General features: G+C 42.3%; 1 protein-coding gene across 21 annotated transcripts in view; it reads left to right on the forward strand.

Annotated features, from left to right (window-relative positions):
- CADPS (calcium dependent secretion activator) overlaps positions 1-24,113 on the forward strand; it is a 471,836-nt gene that overhangs the window by 187,905 nt on the left and 259,818 nt on the right. The gene's annotated exons all lie outside the window — the stretch shown is intronic.

A 24,113-nucleotide genomic window follows, 5' to 3' on the forward strand; every position in this document is an offset into this window, starting at 1 on the left:
GGGTTTCAGTTATTAAAGAAGGAAGCCTCCCCCTTTCCAAATCGACTTCATTCCGTGTTGCCAAAAATAGCTCACTCTTGTAACTTCAGATTATTTTCTTATTGCCTTTGAATTCATCAGTTAATAATGCAGCCGAGCAATACGTACTTTTTAATTCCTCTACATATGCCAACATGGTGTGTCTTTTTCAATATGATACCCCCCTCCCCAAATAATGTTCTCTGGAAAGGAAAAAAGGCCTAAATGCCATTCTTCTCTCTGTTTTATCCACGTCCACCATTCCTTTTTCCTCTGGATCTATTGTATAAGTTAGTCTGTAACAGAATTTAGAGTCAAGTCAAGGAACCTTAGAGATACTATAGATGTATTGAAGCTGAGTTGGTGACTGATGAACCAGAGTTCTTCAAAACAAGATTTTGTAGGAGACTTTAAATGAGACTGATCTATGTGGGTTTGTCAGACAATTAAAATCGTGTCCACCATTTCTTTCCTTCTTCACTGGTCAGAGGTCAAGAGAGAAACCAGATATAGTTCCTGCCCTCCAAAATTTCTAGTCTCATAGGAACATTAGCTATGTGTTGCACATAATAATAATACCAAGTTCTACAGTGGTACATGGTGTGAGGAGGGCATTGGGAGGACTTCATACAAAAAGTTCATTTCCTTCTTTCTGTCCTTAAGAATTTATTGGATTCCTAACAGGCCAGGCTCTGTGCTGTCCCTAAGGTTATCTTGTGAGGAATGGAGAAGCAGATATTGATGACAGTTACACAACCAAATGTGCAGTTGCACACTACCCTGGGGTCCCTGACAATAAGTGTGTGGTTTTCTGAGATCCTGTGGGAAAGAAGTCTGAAAGACAGGATGTTATGGAAAGCCTGCCCTACAGAGGAAAGATGGCAGGAATCGCCTTCGGGTGGACCACAGCAGGCGGCTTCTGGATGGGGCAGCAGTGCATCTGAGGTGGGCTGTGCAGCCCAGGAGATCCTTGTCATGCAGAGATGTGTTCTCATGAGCTAGACCTTCTTCAGAAGCTCCCTGTCTCCCGACCACTCCTCCCTTTCTACCTCTGGGACTCCATGCCAGAGTCTCCCGTTGCTGGACTTCCTGGGCCAGTATCCACCCCCTAGGACAGGATTATGGCAAGATGGCTCTAGCTTGGCCATCTTTCTCTGTGTGCATTTGGTCCTGAAGAAACTCATGCATCTTTATTGTAGTAAAAATAGTCCACAGGTGTGTTCCACCACCTTCCGGCCTTCCTCCTCCATTCTCGTTGTGTCTTAGATCTACCTACCTACAGTATCTAGTTAGCTGAGGGCCACATACTATGCCCATCATTCATCTTAGCTGTTTAATTAACGTGCAGACTTTTCTTAGTCACAGTGAATGATATCTATTATTAGCACCACTTTATAGGGTAGATTTATACTAATCACACCACATTTATATTTGATTTTATTTCTTTTCAAAGTATCCATAATATCATATCCAAATAACCAAGTTGCCAAAAATAACCTTAGTAATGGCTCAGTGGTAAAGAGTCCACCCTCCATTGCAAGAGATGCGTATTTGATCCCTGGGTTAGGAAGATCCCCTGGAGAAGGAAATGGCAACCCACTCCAGGATTCTTGCCTGAGAAGTCCCTTGGACAGGAACCTGGTGTGCTACAGTCCCTGGGGTCGCAAAGAGTCAGACAGGACTGGGCAACTAAACAACAGCAACAGCAACAGACATAGAGAAGCCAGCTGGCTGCAAGCCAAGCATCCAACAGGAAAAATGAAATGACCCTGTTTTTACAGGTCTCCAGTATCTCCAAATTATTAAAGGAAAAATAGCAGATAGTCCCCCAGAGAGCACAAAACAAGCCATCACAGTGCCCCTTGACCAGCGTCCCAGGAACCTTGATAATTATATTTCTTTCTGACCATTCCCTCTCCTGTCCTCTCCCAGGCCTCTGCTTCATAGGCATGGGGATGAGGTCAGTGGGGAAGGTGTTGGGAGGATGAGCAGGGGTAGCAGGTCAGGCTGGATGACTCTTGATAAGCCCTGGAGGATGTGGCTGCTGCTGCTGCTGCTAAGTTGCGTCAGTCGTGTCCGACTCTGTTCGACCCCATAGACGTCAGCCCACCAGGCTCTGCCGTCCCTGGGATTCTCCAGGCAAGAACACTGGAGTGGGTTGCTATTTCCTTCTCCAATGCATGAAAGTGAAAAGTGAAAGTGAAGTCGCTCAGTCGTGCCTGACTCCCAGTGACCCCCATGGACTGCAGCCCACCAGGCTCCTCTGTCCATGGGATTTTCCAGGCAAGAGTACTGGAGTGGGGTGCCATTGCCTTCTCCAGGAGGATGTAGATGTTTCCCTAAAGTTTGTCTCCAAATCTTGAATAAAAGAAACAGTCCCCTCCAACATCCCATGGCATACATTTCCTTGGGTCATCATGTGTCTTATTTGCAGCTTTGTTTACGTAGAAATTATATGTAAAAATATGCATCCATTTATGCTTCCAGAGAACTTTAACAAGGGATGGGTAATATAAGCCTGGGCCCAGAATCTCAGCTTCCCACTTATTGTGAGGCTTATCAGAGAAGAGAAACTGGCTTAAGATGTTCTTTGGTAAAATGAAATCATCACAAGCTCTTTCTTCTGTACAAGATTAGTGTGGTTTCTCATTACAGTGGAAGAATCTCCAGAAACACCGAGGTTAGAATCAAGCATCATTTTTTTCTTCCTTATGAATTGGTGACATTGGGAAACCTAAGAAGATAGCTGAAAATGGAACTTAGTAAAGAGAGACAGCAAAATTTTTTTGTATGACTGAAAAAAAGAAGTGGGTTTTTCTACTTATATCTTAAAGTGAGCTAGATTAAAGGGACTGAAGGATCACCTACCTGAATGTCATGGACAGAATCCCATGGACACGGGAGCCTGGCAGGCTACAGTCCATGGTGTCGCAAAGTCGGACACGACTTAGCATCTAAACTACCACCTGAATGTCCCCCTCCTTACCCACATTTCCACCCAACCCTAGGTTTTCTACTTCTTGGGTTATGATTCAGTTCCAAGAGGCATCTCAGGCTTTTACCTCAAGGAGAGGTGGCTGTATGTTTGGGTCACTCTGACCTACGGGTTGGGGTCTTGGTTTGTGAGTGCTACCATCACTGTCCACTTGACAGAATGTTAGAGAAGATGCCGTGCTTCTGGAGACCCCGCTGCAGATGAGGTCTGGGACAAGGAAGCCTGAGTCAAGAACACGCTCAGAACACAGGTGGGCTGATGCACTTGAACACTCTTGTTCAAGGTTCCAGTGGTTGACACACACACCACCCCCCCGCCACCGCCTCGGCCATGTCTTACACATCCCACAATGCAGCAACCTCTCACACTGGGTTCCACATACACCTGTCTGGATTAGTTCTGGAAGCCTGACACCTGTCAAACAAAGTTTTTAACCACAGTCTGAACTGCTGAAATTCCCCATTCTGCTCTCTTGCTTTCCTCAAATTATTTCAGATCTCAGCCTGGCTGGTAGCGTTGGAAAGAGTTTAACAGCTCGAGGATTAACATGCTGAAGTTAAGCCTCTATGTCAGTTCAGCCATGTTCTTTTTGCCCTCATAATCATATGTTGTCAGAGCAAACAGATTGCATGCCCGAAGTCAGCATCTACAGGAGGGTTTCTCAGCCTCAGCACTACTGACATTTTGGTCTGGGTCATTCTTTGTTGTCGGAATTTCCTGTGCATTGTGTAATAGGATGTTCAGCAGCATCCCTGGCCTCTTACACCCTGGATGCCAGCAGTGCTCTCTCCTTCAATTGTGACAACCAGAAATGACTCCAAGCTTTACCAGTGTCTGCTGGGGAACAGAATACCCCCTCCCCCAACCACCTCCACCTACAAATCTAAGCCATTTTCCAGGAGTTTGTTAAGGAGGGACCTGATACTTTTCATCTTAATACATGATGATAGCTAATATTATGGTTTATGCTGAGGACTGTCTCCTGAATTTCTGTAGCCTTGCTTTTCTGATAAGAAGCTGAAGGGTGCTGTGAAATTAATCACTTCAGAAAGGTTTACAGAGGGATGTATAGTTCTAGTCCTTGGCTGTTCCCCAGTGCTGGCCAGTATAAATTGCCAGAGCTTATTGACTTGGGGATTAATTATTAATGATAGAGAAGCTTATGAATATTTCAGAATTTTTTCCTCGTTGGGCGCTGCTGTCTGACTTCCTGTCAGCAGCACACGATGTCTTCCAACTGTCCTACATCAAAGCCACAGGCTGTCACCCAGGGCATTATCTTGTTCCGTGCAGGCTGGCTGCATATGTTGACTCTAAATTTTTTAATCAGCCGTTTTCCAACTCAACTGCATATGTCAAACTGTAAAAGACAGAATCCATTAAGCGCCGTCTGAAACCAACAGGGTCCTGTGGCACTGTGATTTGGTATCTCTAAGACAGAATTTCACAATAAGAAATTAGAAGTACACATTTTGCTAAAATGTCAGCAAAATGCCTGTGGGACTTAAATCGAAGTAAAACTGTATCAACAACAACAACAATAATAATCTCTGTACAGTCCTTTCAACTTTCTGAAGGATTTTCATTTATCTTTCATATATTTAAGTGTTCTTATTTTTTCTAAACCCTGTACTTTTTGATCTCTCCCTTTCTTTTTTCATTCTGTTTTTTTTTTTAAAGGTGCTTATTTTAGTGACAGCAAAATAATAAACTTGCAAAAACATGTCATTTACTCCAAGTCATGAAGTTCAAATGTTTAAGCCTTTTAAAATTTTTATTCATTTATTTATTTCTGGCTGTAGCAGGTCTTTGCTGCTGCGCGGGCTTTTGTCTAGTGGAGGGGTGTGGGGGCCACTCTCTCGTTGCTGTGCGCAGGCTTCCCTTGCGGTGGTTTCTTGGGTTGCAGAGCACAGGCTCTAGGGTGCACCTGAGCTGTGGGGCGTGGGCTCAGGAGTTTGCAGTTCCTGGGTTCTAGAGCACAGCCCAACAGCTGTGGTGTCCGGGCTTAGTGACTCCATGACATGTGGGATCCTCCCAGATCAGGGATCAAACTAGTATCTCCTGCATTGTCAGGCAGATTCTTTACTACTGAGCCACCAGGGAAGCCCCTAGGCCTTTTTTTAATTAAAAAAGATTACTGAGGTATGGTTGATTTTCAGTATTATGCAAGTTTCAGGTGTACAACATAGTGATCCACAGTTTTTAGAGGTTATACTTCATTTATAGTTACTATAAAATATTGGCCATATTCCCTGTGCTGTACATCTCCGTTTTTTTTTACCCAAATAAAATGACTAAGCAGCTGATCCATTCATCCCACAGAGAATAATTTTCAAATTTAAAAACACATAGATCGGCTTAGAATACTGAAGGTTCCCTGTTACATGGAGGATAAAATATAGGCAATCCCCAATAAATATATATTGAAAACCTATTTGTGTCAGGCCCTAACAGAGCTATTCACTTGAAAATCATTTGAGTTTTACTTCATGTTAAAACCATTTCTCAAAAATGTATTTTTCCACTCTGCTGCTTTAAAATACAGTAAACATCTTGCTAAAAGGCGTCATTCTACAAATCAATTCTGTGTCCAGGAATGCTAACATAAAAAGAGCAGGGCATTGACCTGATACATACATTTGGTATTGCTTTTTAAAAACAAAACCCCCATTTGTGAATTTACTTTACTTGTTCTTTTTTAAAAGGTGTTTAAATGAGATCCCTGACTAAATTTTTTTGCCTTTGAGACTTTTTACAGTAATTTGTGAGCTGGGGAGAAATTTGCTACAATTGCTTAAAAATTTTTTTTCCCTAAAAAGCATTCCCTTTGCTCAGAAAATTCAACTTAGATGTTTTTGCAAATATGAAAGGGTAACTTCAGCAAGTGAACTATCTAATCTTAAAAACTCTTTCACAGAGGATTTTGTCTTGCATGTCAAGTGCAAATAAAATTTCAAGAGATTTTTGCTATAATTTGATGGCAGATGATAAGGAAATCATCTGTCTTGATAGTGGTCTACCCCTCAAAGTATTTCTTAGCCTGGGCAACTTTGAGTATATTAGAAATAAATTAGATTATGAGACCCTTCGGTTGCCTTGATTCGAACCACTTCAATGCCAGAATTGTGTATTTCAGTCAATACTGTTTTAATTTATATTGGTTAAATTATTGTTTATATGCAGGCTTCTCTTTCCAAGAAGAGCACTTCTTTAATTTCCCTCCTCTAAGCCACAGCCATATTTACCTTTCACAATGCAAATTTAATTATGTTACACAAAGTTCAGTTGCATTACTTTGAAATGATGTAGAATTGTCAGCACAGATCAGGTAAAATAGAGAATCAAGCAATTTCCAGATATTCAAGATAGACTTTAAGCACTTTAACCAGAATCTGTAGTGGCTTTCTGTGGCAGAGGCAGAAATGCTCACCAAAGATTTTGTGTGTTCTTTGACATTTTCTGGCTGCCCTTGCAATTAGGTTAGGATCATGGGACTGGCTCCAGCAAGCAGGCTATGGGTTGTGCATGCTCTGTGTTCCCTGTCACGTGAGCTTGGAAGCCACATGTTGAGATGGCAGAGTCACAAAATGGTGCTTCCATCTGCCTGGATCCCTGAGTGGCTTTGTGGAGTAGTGGCCCCCATAATCAACATTGGGCATGTAGGGTGAGCAAGAAATCAACCTTTGTTGACTTCAGACAACTGTGAGATTTCACTGTTACCGTTGAATACATTTGTTACCGTTGAATACATTAGGCTTTCCTGATGAATTTGTTCCCCTTTTTGAGTTTACTTTTTAGTATTTACTTACATTTTCAGTATAGCAGTGTATCACATGTGTTAGAGTAGATGATACCTTGATGCCCTTGCTCATCTTTAGCACATGATACAGACTATTGCAAGCAGAAAGCTGTGAGTCAATACTGACAGTGTAATTTGGGTGGGATTTTTGTCGTTTGTTCTCTCCCATCTGTTGGAAAGTTTAGAATCTCACTCTTTTTAATACTGTCTCTTTGCTCTTGCCCACAGATGCTTCTAAAATAACTAATAAAATGTATGTACTTGGTGTGGATTTGATAGCAGAAACCAACTGTTCCTTTGACAGGTCTTAATCAAGGTGAAATACAACCCTCATAAATATTTTTGGCTTTGAACAGTGGTATCACCAAGGTAGACACACTCTTCAGGGCAGGCAAAGTGAGATAATGATATATGTGGGTAGACTCATGAATAGACCCAATTTCTACTAGGAACTTGTATAATGATCAGACTGGGACTAGAAATTAAACATGTCTTATACTTGTGACATACCTCAAAGGAGAGAGAGGCACATGTGACAGATCTCACATGCCCTGGAAGTTATGCTACTTTACCTCCATTCTAGTTGACGGACAGCTTTATGATCGAGAGCTCTGAATGTTTTCTACTGGTTGAGATCTCTGTTAAATGTGCACATGCACACACACACCCCCCCACTTGCCTACATGTACATACACGTATTTACTAACTTCACAATTACAGAAGCTGGAAAACCTAATTTCATTTTGACCTTGTGAGTAACTTTCATACTGCATGATCAATATTTGAAAATGTAATTCATTTCCTCTTAAAATAGTGGACATTTTTAGCAAAAGCATTTGATTTTATTAGTGTATAGAGGTATTTTAGATTTTAATGGATGTTTTCTGGATTTCCTATTGAGTGCATTATTTTTGTCAGTTATAAATTGCCTGAGATATCAAAATGATTCAACAGCACAAAAAGGCATATTCTTTTCTATCATATTCATGTCAGAAATCTCTTGTGGCTCATTTTGAAGTGATTATTTTTTATCAGATCAGCATTTTTTTTTTTATCGGATGAGCTGCCTGAGCAGAATTTGAGATGTTAATAAAAAAATAAATTCAAAATTAATGACAACAAACATAATAATTTACATTTGTGAAATAGTTTACTAATTGGAGGGTAACTCGTCTTTTTTGGTTTTGAAAGAATCCTGGAAGTTATCCCCACTGAGTGTGGGGACAGCAAGCTGTCTGGATTACACTCTGGATTGATACAGACCTGAATTCGTATCCCAGCCCTCCCACTTCTTTGAGGTATTACTTTGATCCCTCTGGGCCTCAGTTTCCTCATCTGGAAAGTGGATTTGATTATAATAGTGATAGTAATATTCTCAAGGATTAAACACGACAGTGAATAAAAATTAGATAATATGCTAGGCCATAGTATATACTCGGTATTCAATATGTTTGCTCTCATGTGGACCATAAACTCACAGAAGCTATTTCTGTTTGTGCTGCTTTCACATTCTGTAGCACAATGGTTGGCATACAGCAAGTGTTTAAGAAAATATTTTTTAAAAGGTGAGTTGGGTGTTAATGCTACCAGGTTCCAACTGAGGAAACTCCCAGAGTTCGACTGGCTCACACATCTATGACTTTCACCACTTTAATTAGTTGTTCTGACCCTTCTCAATTTCAGTTATACATTCAAGGAGGGCTTAATAAATTAAACCGTGTGAACTGAGATCTCTATTAAGGTCATAATTTTGTCCAGTTCAGTCACTCACTCGTGTCCGACTCTTTGTGACCCCTCGGACTGCAGCACACCAGGCTTCCCTGTCTGTCACCAACTCCTATAGCTTATTCAAACTCATGTCCATCAAGTCGGTGATGCCATCCAACCATCTCATCCTCTGTCGTCCCCTTTTCCTCCTGCCTTCAATCTTTCCCAGCATCAGGGTCTTTTCCAAGGAGTCTGTTCTTCGCATCAGGTGGCCAAAGTAGTGGAGTTTCAGCTTCAGCATCAGTCCTTCCAATGAATAATCAGGACTGGTTTCCTTTAGGATGGACTGGTTGGATCTCCTTGCTGTCCAAGAGACTATCAAGAGCCTTCTCCAACACCACAGTTCAAAAGCATCAACTCTTCAGTACTCAGCTTTCTTTATAGTCAAACTCTTACATCCATACATGACTACTGGAAAAACCTTAACTTTGACTAGATGGACCTTTGTTGGCAAAGTAATGTCTGCTTTTTAATATGCTGTCTAGGTTGATCATAACTTTTATTCCAAGGAGCAGGCGCCTTTCAATTTCATGGCTGTAGTCACCATCTGCAGTGATTTTACAGCCTAAAAAAATAAAGTCTCTCACGGTTTCCATTGTTTCCCCATCTATTTGCCATAAAATGATGAGACTGGATGCCATCATCTTAATTTTCTGAATGTTGAGTTTTAAGCCAACTTTTTCAAAAACTCTCCTCTTTCACTTTCATCAGAAGGCTCTTTAGTTCTTCTTTGCTTTCTGCCATAAGGGTCGTGTCATCTGCATATCTGAGGTTATTGATATTTCTCCCGGTAATCTTGATTCCAGCTTGTGCTTCATCCAACCTGGCATTTTGCATGATGTATTCTGCATATAAGTTAAATAAACAGAGTGACAATATACAGCCTTGATGTACTCTTTTCATGATTTGGAACCAGTCTGTTGTTTCATGTCCACTTCTAACTGTTGCTTCTTAACCTGTGTACAGATTTCTCAGGAGGCAGGTCAGATGGTCTGGTATTCCCATCTCTTTCAGAATTTTCCACAGTTTGTTGTGACCCACGTAGTCAAAGGCTTTGGCATAGTCAATAAAGCAGAAATAGATGTTTTTCTGAAACTCCTGCTTTTTCGATGATCCAGCGGATGTTGGCAATTTGGTCTCTGGTTCCTCTGCCTTTTCTAAAACCAGCTTGAACATCTGGAAGTTCACAGTTCACATACTGTTGAAGCCTGGCTTAGAGAATTTTGAGCATTACTTTGCTAGCATGTGAGATGAGTGCAATTGTGTGGTAGTTTGAGCATTCTTTGGCATTGCCTTTCTTTGGGATTGGAATGAAAACTGACCTTTTCCAGTCCTGTGGCCACTGCTGAGTTTTCCAAATTTGCTGGCATATTGAGTGTAGCACTTTCACAGTATTATCTTTTAGGATTTGAAATAGTTCAACTGGAATTCCATCACCTCCACTAGCTTTGTTCATAGTGATGCTTCCTAAGGCCCACTTGACTTCTCATTCTAGGAGGTCATAATTTAAGCATCTATTAAATATCAAACACTACACTAAGTGTTTTCAACAACCTTGTCTCATTAATTCATCAAAACCACCCTGCCAAGTAGACATTATTATCTCCATCTCAAAGTTAATTCTGCAACTACTTCTTGCATACCTACCATGCATCAGTTAGGATATTTTGTAGTGGACCTGATAGACACAGTCCCTGTCATCAAGGCACTTTTAGTCTTGCAAAGAGCATGACCTGGAGCAAATAATGGCACATGTGATTAGATTGGTAGAAGAGGAGGTTCAACATGTTGTGGGGACCTTGAGGAAGTGACCTTGGCTGGGGTGAAGAAGTATCCTAAGGAAGCAGCATTATGGCAACTGGGAGGTAGGTTAATGAGTGTCAGCCAGCTGAAGATGGCAGAGGAAGGCAGCACACGCACATTGGCTTGGGGCCATGAATAACTATGTCATGTCTGAGAACTTGGAAGCAGCCCAGAGTGGCCTGGGCCTGGAGGGCAAGACAAAGCAGTGGGAAAAAAGGCTAGAAAGCCATACAGGAGCCAGATGGTAATGCTGCCTCATATTTGTTGTTGCTCTTCATTTCCATTTTGTATTGGGAAGTACTGGGAGTATGGTTTTTAGCAATGTTGTGTTCGTGTCAGGTGTAAAGCAGACTGATTCAGTTATACATACATGTGTATCTATTTTTCAAATTCTTCTCCCATTCTTTCTCAATATTCTGTTATTATAGAATATTGACCAGCATTGTCTGTGCTATTCAGTAGGTCCTTGTTGTTTATCTATTTTAAATGTAGTTGTGTGTGTATATGACAATCCCAAACTCCCAATTTATCCCTCCCTGACAGTGTTTCCCCTTTGGTAACCATAAGTTTGTTTTCTGAGTCTGTGGGTCTGTTTCTGTTGTGTAAATAAGTTCAGTTGTATTATTTTTTAGATTATGTGTATAAGCAATATTACATGATATTTATCTTTGTCTGACTTACTTCACTTGACATGATAATCTCTAGGTTCATCCACGTTGCTGCAAATGGCATTATTTTGTTCTTCATGGCTGAGTAATATTCCATTGTATAAATGTACCACATTTCCTTTATCCATTCATCTGTCAATGGACATTTAGGTTGCTTCCATTCCTTGGCTATTGTAAACAGCACTGCAGGAATTTTAGGGTGCATGTATCCAGTTGAACCATGGTTTCCTCTGGATATGCTGTCCAGGAATGGGATTGGTGGGTCATATAGTAATTCTACTTTTAGTTTCTTAAGGAACCTCGATACTGTTCTCCATAATGCCTGTACCAATATACATTCCCATCAGCAGTGTAGGAGGGTTCTCTTTTCTTCACACTCGCTCCACCTTTTATTGTTTATAGATTTTTTGATGCTCATCATTCTGATTGGTATGAAGTGATACCTCATTGCAGTTTTGATTTGCATTTCTCTAATAATTTAGCAGTGTTAAACATCTTTTCATGTGCCTCTTGGCTGTCTGTGTTTCTTCTTTGGAGAAATGTCTGTTTAAGCCCATTTTTTTTTATAGAATTTTTCTTTAATTGAGCCTCATGAGCTGTTTGTAGATTTTGAAGATTAATCCCTTGTCAGTTACATCATTGAAAATCTTTTCTCCCATTCTACAAATTGTATTTTCATTTTGTTTATGGTTTACTTAGCTGTGCTGAAGATTTTGAGTTTGATTAGGTTCTGTTTGTTTGTTTTTGTCATTTCCAATGCTGTAGGAGGCTGATTGAAAAAAAATATATTGCTGCAATTTATGTCAAGAGTGTTCTTCCTGTGTTTTCCTCTGAGAGTTGATAGTATCAGGTTTTACATTTAGGTCTTTAATCCATTTTGAGTTTGTGTGTGTGTGTGTGTGTGTGTGTGTGTGTGTGTGTGTGTATGTGTGTGGTGTTAAAGCATGTTCTAATCTCATTATTTTACATGTAAACATTCAATTTTCCCAGCCATATTTATTGAAGACGCTATCTTTCTCCATTATATAGTTTTGCCTCCTTTGTCAAAGATTAATTGACCATAGATGTGTGGGTTTATTACTGGGATTTCTGTCCTTTCCATTGATCTATATTTCTGTTTTTGTCCCAGTACCATACTGTTTGTATGACTATAGCTTTGTAGTATAGTCTTCTGTGATAAGGATCTCAGATTCCTGTTGCCAAGGATAATAGAGTATTACTGTAGGGGCTTAAGCATGAGAGAAATGTGAGCAAATGCGCATTCCAGCAAGATGAGCAGAATACACTACAGGAATCCCCTCAGAGTGCAGTTCTCAGCATCAGCATCACTCAGAATGAGTAAATTCTTGATTCTCACCCCAGACTTACTGAATCAAGGCTCTCTATGAATGAGGCCCAAAACTCTCTTTTAACAATTTCTTTGGTGGATTCTCACCATAGTTTGAGAACCACTGGCTTTTGGTAAAGACTGTCAACCTTTACTGCATGTTGGAATCATCTGAACAGGTTTTAAGAAAAATGATGCCTGCCTGAGCCCCAAGCCAAATGTCTGATTTAGTTGATCTGGGTGTAGTCTGGGTATCAGGATTGTCTTTCCTGTCCCCCAGATGTTTCTCATGTATGGGCCAGATTGAGAACTGCTTTGTCAGAAAGGATGCAGGCAAACAGACCAGTGCTTCATGGTGGAGACAGTGGTAACCTGCCCTAGAAAAGTGGATGAACAGATTAGATGGATTCAGGAGATACAGTAGACATGACTTCATAGTTAAGAAGGAATAAACCAACCTAGTCCCAAGCACAGAAACCAGCTGCTGCCTCTGTATGCCGAGCTTCAGTGGCCACACTCTCACCCTGCTAGACAACGCCTGCTCTCTCAGTGGCTTTGATCTCTATGTCCTCAGGATGGTCTAAGTGAACTGGAGCATCTCTCAGCCCCAGCAGTAAAGATCATTAAAATGATCCATAAAAAGCACAGCTGCATCCTTCATGCTGGACAAAATTCATAGGCTCTAGCCCCAAAAGTACTAAATGATAGCCTGACTCTGTGTCCTCGCATCATATTTGAGGCACTGCGCTAAGTGCCTTATGAGTACCATCTTCTTTTATTCTCACTATAAACCTCTGCTGTTGGCATTGTTAGTATTAGGACTCCCACTTTGCAGATGAAGCAGCAGACACAGAGAATATATTGTCTGCTAGTAAATGGCAGAGCAAAGATTTGAGACCAGGTCTGACTGTTTCTGGAAAAGTTCCCTGGGTCCCTGACTGTTGTGCCCTACTGTCAATCCTAAAGAAAATCAGTCCTGAATATTCATTGGAAGGACTGATGCTGAAACTGAAACTCCAGTTCTTTGGCCATCTGATGCGATGAACAGACTCATTGGAAAAGACCCTGAGGCTGGGCAGGATTGAAGGCAGGAGGAAAAGGGGATGACAGAGGATGAGATGGTTGGATGGCATCACCAAATCGATGGACATGAGTTTGAGCAAGCTCAGGGAGTTGGTGATGAAGAGGGAAGCCTGGCGCGCTGCAGTCCAAGAGGTCACATAGAGTCGGACATGACTGAACAACTGAACTGAACTGAACAATTATTGTGGCAGGAAAAGAAATCCAAAACATGTGACACAGAGAAGGTTGAGATGCTAGACAGGCCAGCGCTGCCTACAAGAGCAAGTTGATATGTGACCAAAGCAATCCAGGAGGGCTTCATTGAAGAATACTGGTCTGGAACCAGCCCCCTGAATGATACATTAGATTTGACATGGTGGAAGGCAGAGTGAGGTCATTGCAGGACTTGGGTGGGGGTAGGGGAGGCTGGTTGAGCACTGCAGGATCATAAAGGAATGGATTGGTTTCCTTTCCAGGATATTTTTATATATTTATTTGCTGCTCACTCAGAGAATTGCTGCATTTGGAGCTCTTGGGTTATATTTACTGCATTGCCAGAAGCCAGCAAAGACATAAAATGGGTGACTCAGATGTGGAGGATGTTCTTATTGGCTGGCAGACTCTGGGAGCTAAACCTTGCCTTTTGCAATCAAGGAGAGGTGCATCCTTCAGAATGGAGACTTTGACCTACACAAGGTCTGCTCTTGGAGAGGGAATAAGGAATGGGAAAGAAAGACACTAATGGTCTTATTTTACCTTTTCCACTAATGTTGAATGTTTTTTATGAAAACAGAATATAATTGAGTGTGCATGGGATACCAAAGTCCACAAATTACCCTGAAACAGAGCCCTCATAAAGACTTATATCGGAGGCAAGGCTGCAGATTTCATCAGGTTCACCCCCAGTAATAACAATAGAAGTAATAATAAACCTACAATGTGTCAAAATCCTAGAGTGTGGAAATGTCTATTATGATTGTCATCATAGGAGTCTCCTGAGGAAATTATTTTAGAGTTCCAGGTACAGATGCTCAGAGAGGTTGAGTTCCCTGGCCTTGGTCACACAGTGAGTATGTGATAAAGGTGGGGTTTGATCTTAAGGTTTTCTGGTTCTAAAAAACCAGGATTTCTGGTGCTCTATTTTCTCAGGGTTATACCCTCTGTGCAGGGTCAGCTGTCTTTGAAACTACCAGCAAATGACTTCATCTTTTGAAGCTTGCTTTCCTGCATGGAAGTAGGGGAAACCTGTTCTGCCATTTTAAGTGTTAATAGAATCCGAACTTGTGTAAGGATGAAGTATACGGGCTGCAGAATGCCAAGTGCTAATAGCTGCTAAGATTTACAGAAAGTGTGTGCCAGGCACTCTGCTAAGCATCGTACATATACTATGTGTATGTTTAACCTCTCATCAACCCTATGAAGGAGGTATTCTCATTATTATTCCCATGATAGAGTTAACAGAGTTGAAAAATTTAAAGTGAAGACTTGGAGACATCGAATAACTTGTTCAATGTTGCTCGGCTTCAAAGCGGAAAGGCAGCAATTGATCTTGGACAAAAGAGGTGTGACCCTCTTCCACAGCCTCCACGATGGAGGTGGACAGAGGGGAGATGGGCTGTAAGAGACAGGAGGACAGGAGCTTGGAGGCGGCAGCCAGGCACTGAAGGTAGTAACACAGGCCTGACCAGACCTCAGCGTGTTCTTGAGTCTTGAGCTCCGGCACCCACACCCCCTGGGTGGAAACTGACTGTGTCCTGGCTGTAACTTTCCAGACCGCAGTGCACCAGGAAGGCAGCATTGGCTGGAGCAGTTTGTCTCTGAAGGAGGATAAAAAAAAAAAAACAGGCCTGTGGAGGATGGGGTGGGGTGGGGTGAGGGGGTGGAATGCCGGGAGGGGCCTCTGCTCTCCTCTGCAGTCGCTCCTGGCAGCCTCCCTCTCAGACACCAGTCCCTGGGCACCAAGGGAGCAGCCTGGGAAGTAGAAAGGAAACAAGGGGGATAGATGGAGCTAAACTCAGGTCAGCAGGTGGCTTGCCCTGCAGCTGCTGATAGGCGCACCTGCCTTGGTCCCCAGTAGCCCAGAATTAAGGATGCTTTATCAGCGATGTGACTGGGTATAAGCCAGCCAAGTTCAACTTTATGTATTTCAGGGAAAGCGGCCCATGGCAGGACACAGCGCTAAGCAGGCAGACAGAGCCTGGAAGTGAGCAGGTTGGGAACATAGTCCCAGCCTCATCACTGATGATGATGCTGTGACTGTGGGTGGGTTACTTTCCTTCTGGTCACAGTTCATTAACTCAGTCCTTTACTCCTTTAACTCAGGCAGTCATCAGAGCACACTCTGTAGTTGGCACCAGGCTGGGTGCCAGGGATGCAGAGGTGAGCAAAATCACATCCCCTGCCCTCACAGAGTTTACAGTCTAGTAGGTGGACAACACATCGTCTCATGAGTGGATGTAAAACTATAATTGCAGTGAATGCTGATGAAGGGAACGTGCCCGCACTGGGAGAGTGTATGGCAGTGGGAACTCAGCGAGTCTCGTATGATCAGAGAAGGTTTGCTGCCAAACTGAAGGATGGAGGAGGTTAGGCTTAAGTCAAGGAGGAGACAAGGGTAAGTGCTCCAGGTGTGGCAGATAGTGTGTGCAGCAGCCGCAGCAGCAAGCCAGCCCTTCCTCAGGCCTGGGCGGAGGACAGAGGGGGAATGTGGTGCCCGACAAGCCGCAGAGCTCAGCGGGGTCTCTACCCTGAAGTCACTGTGTCATCTCTGAATCTCCTTCCAGCCACAGTTCTGGGTCATGTCAGTGTAGTCCTGAGACTGAACTCGGTCCATTTGCTCTGAGGCTGAGGACTATAGATTTGTCCAGAAAGCAGAACAATTACTCAAACAATGCATCGAGTACTCTGCCTGTTTATTTCAATTTTCTGCATATTTGAATCACAGTCCTTTCTTCGCTTGATGGTGGGTTGCTTTGTGGCAGTAACAGTGATGACTGGATGAGTCCAGAGATGGACTCGCCTCCACAAAATGATCATGTGTGAGCCCCAGAGCACTGAGGCATCCCTAGGGAAAGCTGGTATGCAAGGCTGTCTCCGGGAGCACTGGCAAGGCTGTCCTCCAGGGCTTGTGAAGCCAGTGAGGGGGCTGCGTGCCCAGGCCCTGGCATGACGTCTCCGTCACCCCAGATGTCAGACGGGGCCTCCCAGATGGGTCCCTTTTCACTAAGACACAGACTTACTTGCATAGTGTAGGTGCTTCCTCCCTGCCTCCTTCTCTTCTCCCCCCACACCAGATTCTGTCATGGACATGAGAAAAATGAGGCGCATGGGAGAACTGCCTAGGCGAGCATGGCCCAAAATGAGTGCGGTGTTCACATGTACTACCCATGTGGTCAGATATGTTTGGGAAATATGGACCCATACAACCTTGCCTTCATGCAGGATTTCCCACTTAGGTGTCTTCTTGCTTCTCAGAAAGAGGAGAGAGGAACACACAGAACCCTATCTCATGGAGGGTCCCTAGGACTCGTGTTCCCCAGAGTGTAGCTTTGAGAAATGCTCCTCTAGGCTTTTCAGAGACTCCTGGAACATAACCTCTTAGGGTTTGTTGTTTAACAGATGACAGGGTTGTGGACAGAGAGGCCGTGACTCTGGCCTGACATCTTCTGGCTAAGTTCAAGTCATGAACAGAACACAAGTGCCTCTGGTCCACACCAGGGCTCCCTCGTCGCCCAGCCTGGTTTCTTTCATACATCGCAAAGGGCATGGAGGGGAGGTAGCATCTGGTGAACACCCATCCTCAGAAGAGTTCATTCTAGAAGCGAGTTGCTAAGCTATAGGATCTCGTATGTGCACACCATAATCATCCCATTCCATCATGCTCTAAGCACACCGAGGTGGGTATCTTACCTTCTCCCCTTTTCACAGACAAGGAAACCGAGGCTTAGAAGGGTTCAGTCACCTGTTTGATCCCTTTGAGTAAGGAAATTGCAGAGTCAAGGTTTGAACCCAAGTCAGCTTGACTTCCCTTGAAGCACAAGGTCTCATTCAGTCCTTTCCGTAGCTGTGCAAGGTGAAAAATAGTCCTCCCTCTGCAGTCAAAAAACTGAGACTCAGAGAGGTTAAGAGAGATGACAGGGTCCTGCAGCCAAGGATTGGGATAGGTGGGCACAGACTCCCCCTGGGGGTCCTCCACCGTGCGGCGTTCCTGCCAGTGCCACATGGCCCGACAGCCGTGATGGGCTGAGTTCTCGTGTCTACAGTGACCGAAAGGGCATAGCGGTGAGTGGAGAGAATCCTAGACCTCTGGATGGGCTTGAACCCCTGGCTGAGGTGATACCTGTCTCCATTAACCCTGTGCCGAGCTTAGTCCTCCATCACTTTAAAAGAAAAGCCCAGGGAAATGGTTTCTTTTGCTTGGCTGGCAAATCAAAACAACCACATTGCCTCTGTCTGACCCCTGCTAGTAGGAAGATTATTTGGCTAATTAGGTAAAAAGCCTTCATGCACATGTACATATTTTAACCCTAATGAGCTGTCGGCAGGAAAGGTTTGCCCTTGACCTGGTTCGCCAATGGATCTCTCCTTTCCTTGGTGGAAAAGACCAGCAAGGTAAACAGAACCTTGTTTCCATGGAAGCCCCTTGCTGGCTTTTTCTTTTCAGCTCTTGAAAATAATTACTTGATTTCTCTTTATTGTGGAGGGGCCTCATCCAGTGGGTCTGTGGAGCCTTTTGGTGGAGGTTGGCCCCCTCTCTCACACCAGACTATTTTCGGGAGCTTTGGTTGCATTTCTCCTTCTGTCTTTCCTTCAGATCATTAACTCTCAGGCAGCAGTGTCCACCTTCTGGTCACTCCTGCTAATTAAAGTCCAACAGAGCAAAGGACTTGACCCTGGAGAAAGTAGGATACACTGAAAAGCCGAGGAAATTTGTCCAGAAATGGAAGCCCCTATCAGTTTCGTTTTTGGGCACAGAAGATTAGACCAAGACACCCACATCCACACCTGGCAGGGACACTAGCCCATCCGGCACCTTCTCTCTGAATCTTTGATGCCCCACTGTGGGCCATGTCAGAATTACAGCCAGCATGAGCTGTTCTTAGAACACAGCCAGCAGCCACTATTTTCTAAGCGTTTGCTGCGTGCCAAGGAGTGGGCCACATGCTTTATATCTGTGGTCTCAGTGAATCCTCATTACTCCGTGGTAGGCTTATTATCCTGATTATTCAGATGAGGAGGCCTGAGCACAGAGAGGTTAAGTAACTTGCCCAAGGTCACACAGCTACTAAGTGGCAGAGCCAGGATAAGGACATGCCCGTTGCTGTCATTTCTTAGGGAGGCCTCTGGCACTGCTGCAGCCTGCCCAGAGGAAATCAGTCACGATAGGAAACAGAGGGTAGATATTTTTCTTCCCCCCAGTCATGGGGCGGTGGGGATTCTTTGTATTGAATTAAACAAAGTAAGAGTGAGGAGTTAATTGTCAGGGCCAAAAAGAAAACCAGAACAACACACTAAAAAAAGAAAGTCAACATTAAGCAGAACAAAAAGAGATTCAGGTTGAGGCAGGGCCAATTCCATTTCACATGGCTCATGCCATTTTACTACATTCTTGTACATTACAGAGACTGTTTCCTCATCTATAAGATGGTGGTGATGAAGGTACCTTCCTCATAAAGATGTTTTGCATGGGGAGTTTCCCACACTACCTTGTGGAACACTTGTTTTCACTGCAATAACTATGTCAAAGACAATATTAAATGCAGTTAAGTAGGCTTATTTACTACAGAATTTCCCTAAATATTAATTATGTAAATATGTGTTATGAATTTTCAGGAGGAAGCAATGTTTCCTGGCCCAGAATCCTTTTCCTGGGAGAATGCATGTTAAGATTTATTTCTTGGAACCCCTGAGAAAAGGGTTTAATATACGTCATACAATACCTGCTCTTGAAATAGGCATCAGTAAATTCTAATCCCTTCTCTTTTGTGTCCAAATTAAAATAATCATAGCTATTCTTTCTAGATTTTGAGCTGCATAGAGTCAGGGGCTGGGTCCGTCTTGTTCCTTTCTGTATTCCAATATCACGCATAGCAAGACATTCCATAAAAATTTGATGAATGAATAAGTAAACCAACGCATGAATGAATGGCGTTTCATGTAGACCTAGCCTGCTCGTCATCTTCACTGCTGGCTTTCTTTGCCATTTGTAGTTGTATTTGGTGAGGCCAGTGGGAGCCCTCAGACACCTCTGAGAATTTTCATAAAACATTTTTTCTCTTTTCAGTTTTAACCTCGGTGAGCACCATATCTTCTGACAGAACCCGTAACTGTAGCCTCTAACCAAATTTGCTTCTTCTCAGTGAAGTAGTCAGATATATCATATATATATATATATATCATATATATTTTGAACAAGACATTTCTAAGTGTTCCCAGTGGATTTTCACCTGGATATGAAGAGGTCTGACGCTTCCAAGAAAGAGACTGAAAAGCACTTCACTGGAGCGTAAACCAGCCCTGAGGATACCAGGTTTCCTCTGTGCGCTGGTTATCGGGCAGTGATGGAGGGCCCACTGGTCAGTGCTGTGACTGCTGATTAATTTAGAACAGGATTTCCAACTCTTGTTCTTTGGGCATTATGCAAAAAAATAGAATTTTAAGTTAAGTAGTAGTTGAATTGTTTGAAAATCTGACAGTTTTCCTTACTGAAGAACTTAGAAACTGTATTTCAACACAGCATTTTCCAGGCTTATCTAACATTCTTTTGGAGCCTTTCCAAGTCCTTTCTTCTGGAGTATCTAATAAGGTTGTTGTTCAGCAGAACACCCTTTGAGAAATACTAGATATATGGCCAAAAGTTACAATCCAGTCTTCATGATCTAGAAAATAGTTCTGCTCATCAAAATGCTGAAACAGAAAAATTGTGTAAAGCAATTATCCTTCAATAAAAAAATTGATTAATTTAAAAAAAAAACCATGGAAGAGAGAAGATAAGGCAACTCCTTAATTGAATAGGGTGATAAAAAGCATAAAGCCAGGTATGTTTTATAAAACAAACCAATGAAGACTATTCATGGTACTTCAGAGAAAAAATGATTGTAAATTATCCAGTTTTCTTATTTACATCATAGTAGACATAACTTTTTTGTATAATTCTTCAGTGTATTCTTGCCACTTCTTTTTAATATCTTCTGCTTCTGTTAGGTCCATACCATTTCTGTCCTTTATTGTGCCCGTCTTTGCATGAAATGTTCCCTTGGTATTTCTGATTTTCTTAAGAGATCTCTAGTCTTTCCCATTCTATTGTTTTCCTCTATTTCTTTGCATTGTTCACTTAGGAAGGCTTTCTTATCTCTCCTTGTTGTTCTTTGGAACTCTTCATTCAAATGGGTATATATTTCCTTTTCTCCTTTGCCTTTGGCTTCTCTTTTCATAGCTATTTGTAAGGCCTCCTCACACAACCATTTTGCCTTTTTGCATTTCTTTTTATTGGAGATGGTCATGATCCCTGCTTCCTGGTACAGTGTCACGAACCTCCGTCCATAGTTCATCAGGCACTCTTGTCTATCAGATCTAATCCCTTGACTCTATTTCTCACTTCCACTGTATAATTATAAGGGATTTGATTAAGGTCATATCTGAATGTGGTTTTCCCTACTTTTTTCAATTTAAGTCTGAATTTGGCAATAAGGAGTTCATGATTTGAGCCACAGTCAGCTCCCAGTCTTGTTTTTCCTGGCTGTGTAGAGCTTCTTCATCTTTGGCTGCAAAGAAAATAATCAGTCTGATTTCAGTATTGACCATCTGGTGATGTCCATGTGTAGACTCTTCTCTTGTGTTGTTGAACGAGGGTGTTTGCTATGACCAGTGCGTTCTCTTGGCAGAACTCTATTAGCCTTTGCCCTGCTTTATTCTGTACTCCAAGGCCAAATTTGCCTGTTACTCTAGGTATTTCTTGACTTTCTACGTTGGATCATCGAAAAACCAAAAGAGTTCCAGAAAAACATCTACTTCTGCTTTATTGACTACACCAAAGCCTTTGACTATGTGGATCACAACAAACTGTGGAAGATTCTTGAAGAGATGGGAATACCAGGCCACCTGACCTGCCTCTTGAGAAATCTGTATGCAGGTCAGGAAGCAACAGTTAAAACTGGACATGAAACAGCAGACTGGTTCCAGATAGGGAAAGGAGTACATTGAGGCTGTATATTGTCACCCTGCTTATTTAACTTATATGCAGAGTACAGCATGCGAAATGCTGGGCTGGATGAAGCACAAGCTGAAATCAAGATTGCAAGGAGAAATATCAATAACCTCAGATATGTGGATGGCGTGACCCTTATGGCAGAAAGCGAAGAATTAAAGAGCCTCTTGATGAAAGTGAAAGAGGAGAGTGAAAAACTTGGCTGAAAACTCAACATTCAGAAAACTAAGACTATGGCATCTGGTCCCATCACTTCATGGCAAATAGATGGAAAAACAGTGGAAACAGTGAGACTTTATTTTTTTGGACTCCATAATCACTGCAGATGGTGACTGCAGCCATGAAATTAAAAGACGCTTACTCCTTGGAAGAAAAGTTATGACCAACCTAGACAGCATATTAAATAGCAGAGACATTACTTTGCCAGTAAAGGTCCGTCTTATCAAAGCTATGTTTTTTCCAGTAGTCATGTGTGGATGTGAGAGTTGGACTATAAAGAAAGCTGAACACCAAAGAACTGATGCTTTTGAACTGTGGTGTTGGAGAAGACTCTTGAGAGTCTGTTGGACATCAAGGAGATTCAACCAGTCCATCCTAAAGGAAATCAGTCCTGAATATTCATTGGAAGGACTGATGCTGAAGCTGAAACTCCAATACTTTGGCCACCTGATACAAAGAGTTGACTCATTTGAAAAGACCCTGATGCTGGGAAAGATTGATGGTGGGAGGAGAAGGGGATGACAGAGGATGAGATGGTTGGGTGGCATCACCAACTCAATGGACATGAGTTTGAGTAAACTCCAGGAGTTGGTGATGGACAGGAAAGCCTGACATGCTGCAGTCCATGGGGTCACAAAGAGTCAGACATGACTGAGTGACTGAACTGAACTGAGACATAACTTACTTTCTGTACTATTTCATAGCGTAGATGAGTTTCTTTTTTTTAAGTGTGGAGTTGGGTTTTCATCTTCAAGTTTCTGAATAAAAATGGCTCTTGAAAGAAAAAGACTTAGAAAACTCACAAGTTCTTAATTGACTTTTTGTTGTGAGTTAACATGTTCTGAAATGAAGAATAGAGCACATCCCTTTTGAATGTCACTGTTCCATACTTATTAAACTCTTCTGTGAGTAAAATAATGTATCAATTACTGAACAAAGCAGACTCATTACAGTTTGAAGGGTAATGCTAAGCTTGCTTAGAAATGAAGACAGAACTTTTAATTCCTAGAGCAGGGATCAGTAACTATGGCCCACCACCTGTTGTTCATAAAACTTTATTAGAACACAGCACCGCTCATTTATTCAGATATTGTCTGTGTCTGTTTTCATGCTTCGTTGGAGGAATTGAATCACGGCAGCAGAGACCTTATGGCCCTCAAAGCCTAGAGTCTTCGTTATATGGCCCTTTGTAGAAATACTTGCAATATCTTTCACAGATTTGTAGAAATACGGCAAAGGGATGCTGGAGATTACATAACGAACACCTTTATTCTGTAGATGGTAAAACTGACACCAGAGAAGTTAGGGGATTGTCTCCCCATCAGAAAAGACAAAGATAGATTTCTTTTTTTTTTTTAATCACATGTAATTTTAATATAGATGTGCCAAAAGTTGGCTGAGTGGGTAACTAACCTCAAATTTCACAAACAGTTCATGGGTAAACTCCTTTTGAAGCATACTCAGTATAGTTTCTAAGGCATGCATTTGATTAGTTAGAAGGAGACATGCACTTACTTCTATACTGTTTAATTTTTCATGGATTTTTATTGGAATACAGTTGCTTTACGCTGTTGTGTCAGTCTCTGCTGTATAACAGAGTGAATCAGCTGCACGTAGGCATATATCCCCTCTGATTTGGATTTCCTCACCGTGCAGGTCACCACACAGCATTGAGTAGAGTTCCCGATGCGATACAGTCGATTCTATTAGTTATCTATCAATATTTTATACATAGTAGTGTATATAAGGTATCAACACCACCTGAGAGGCTGCCGCCACCTGGAGTGCTGGTTGAGAAGGTCTCAGGGCTCAGAGAGAAAGGATGCAGAAACTGACTAATCATCCATGGTCCAAGGGTGGGAGAGCAGCAGGATATATGCTATGTAGGTGTTTTGGATGCGAACTGTGTCTGCTCCATGAATCGCTAATGGTTATATTACCATCTCCTTCCCTGTATGTCTGCCCTGTGAACACTGTCTTCGTTGGACCCCAAACAGAAGTGTTGCATCAGGCCCTCATTAGAAACACTACTGCCTAGAAGTTCATAAGTGATTCTATACAAGTTCATTCAGATGCCTTTCTTAGGAGCAGCCTGCCTACCCCATCACACTGTCTAAAAGGATTTGTCTGTCACACAGTACTTAAGTTTTAGTGAAATAGGTCCATGGGAGCAAAGAGTAAGAGTGTTAATTGTAAAGTCATGAGTTCCTGGGCTTTTGTCGTCACCCAAATTCAAAGTCTCCATGTTT

Source organism: Bos indicus, chromosome 22, assembly GCF_029378745.1.
Source record: "Bos indicus isolate NIAB-ARS_2022 breed Sahiwal x Tharparkar chromosome 22, NIAB-ARS_B.indTharparkar_mat_pri_1.0, whole genome shotgun sequence".
NCBI lineage: Eukaryota > Metazoa > Chordata > Mammalia > Artiodactyla > Bovidae > Bos > Bos indicus.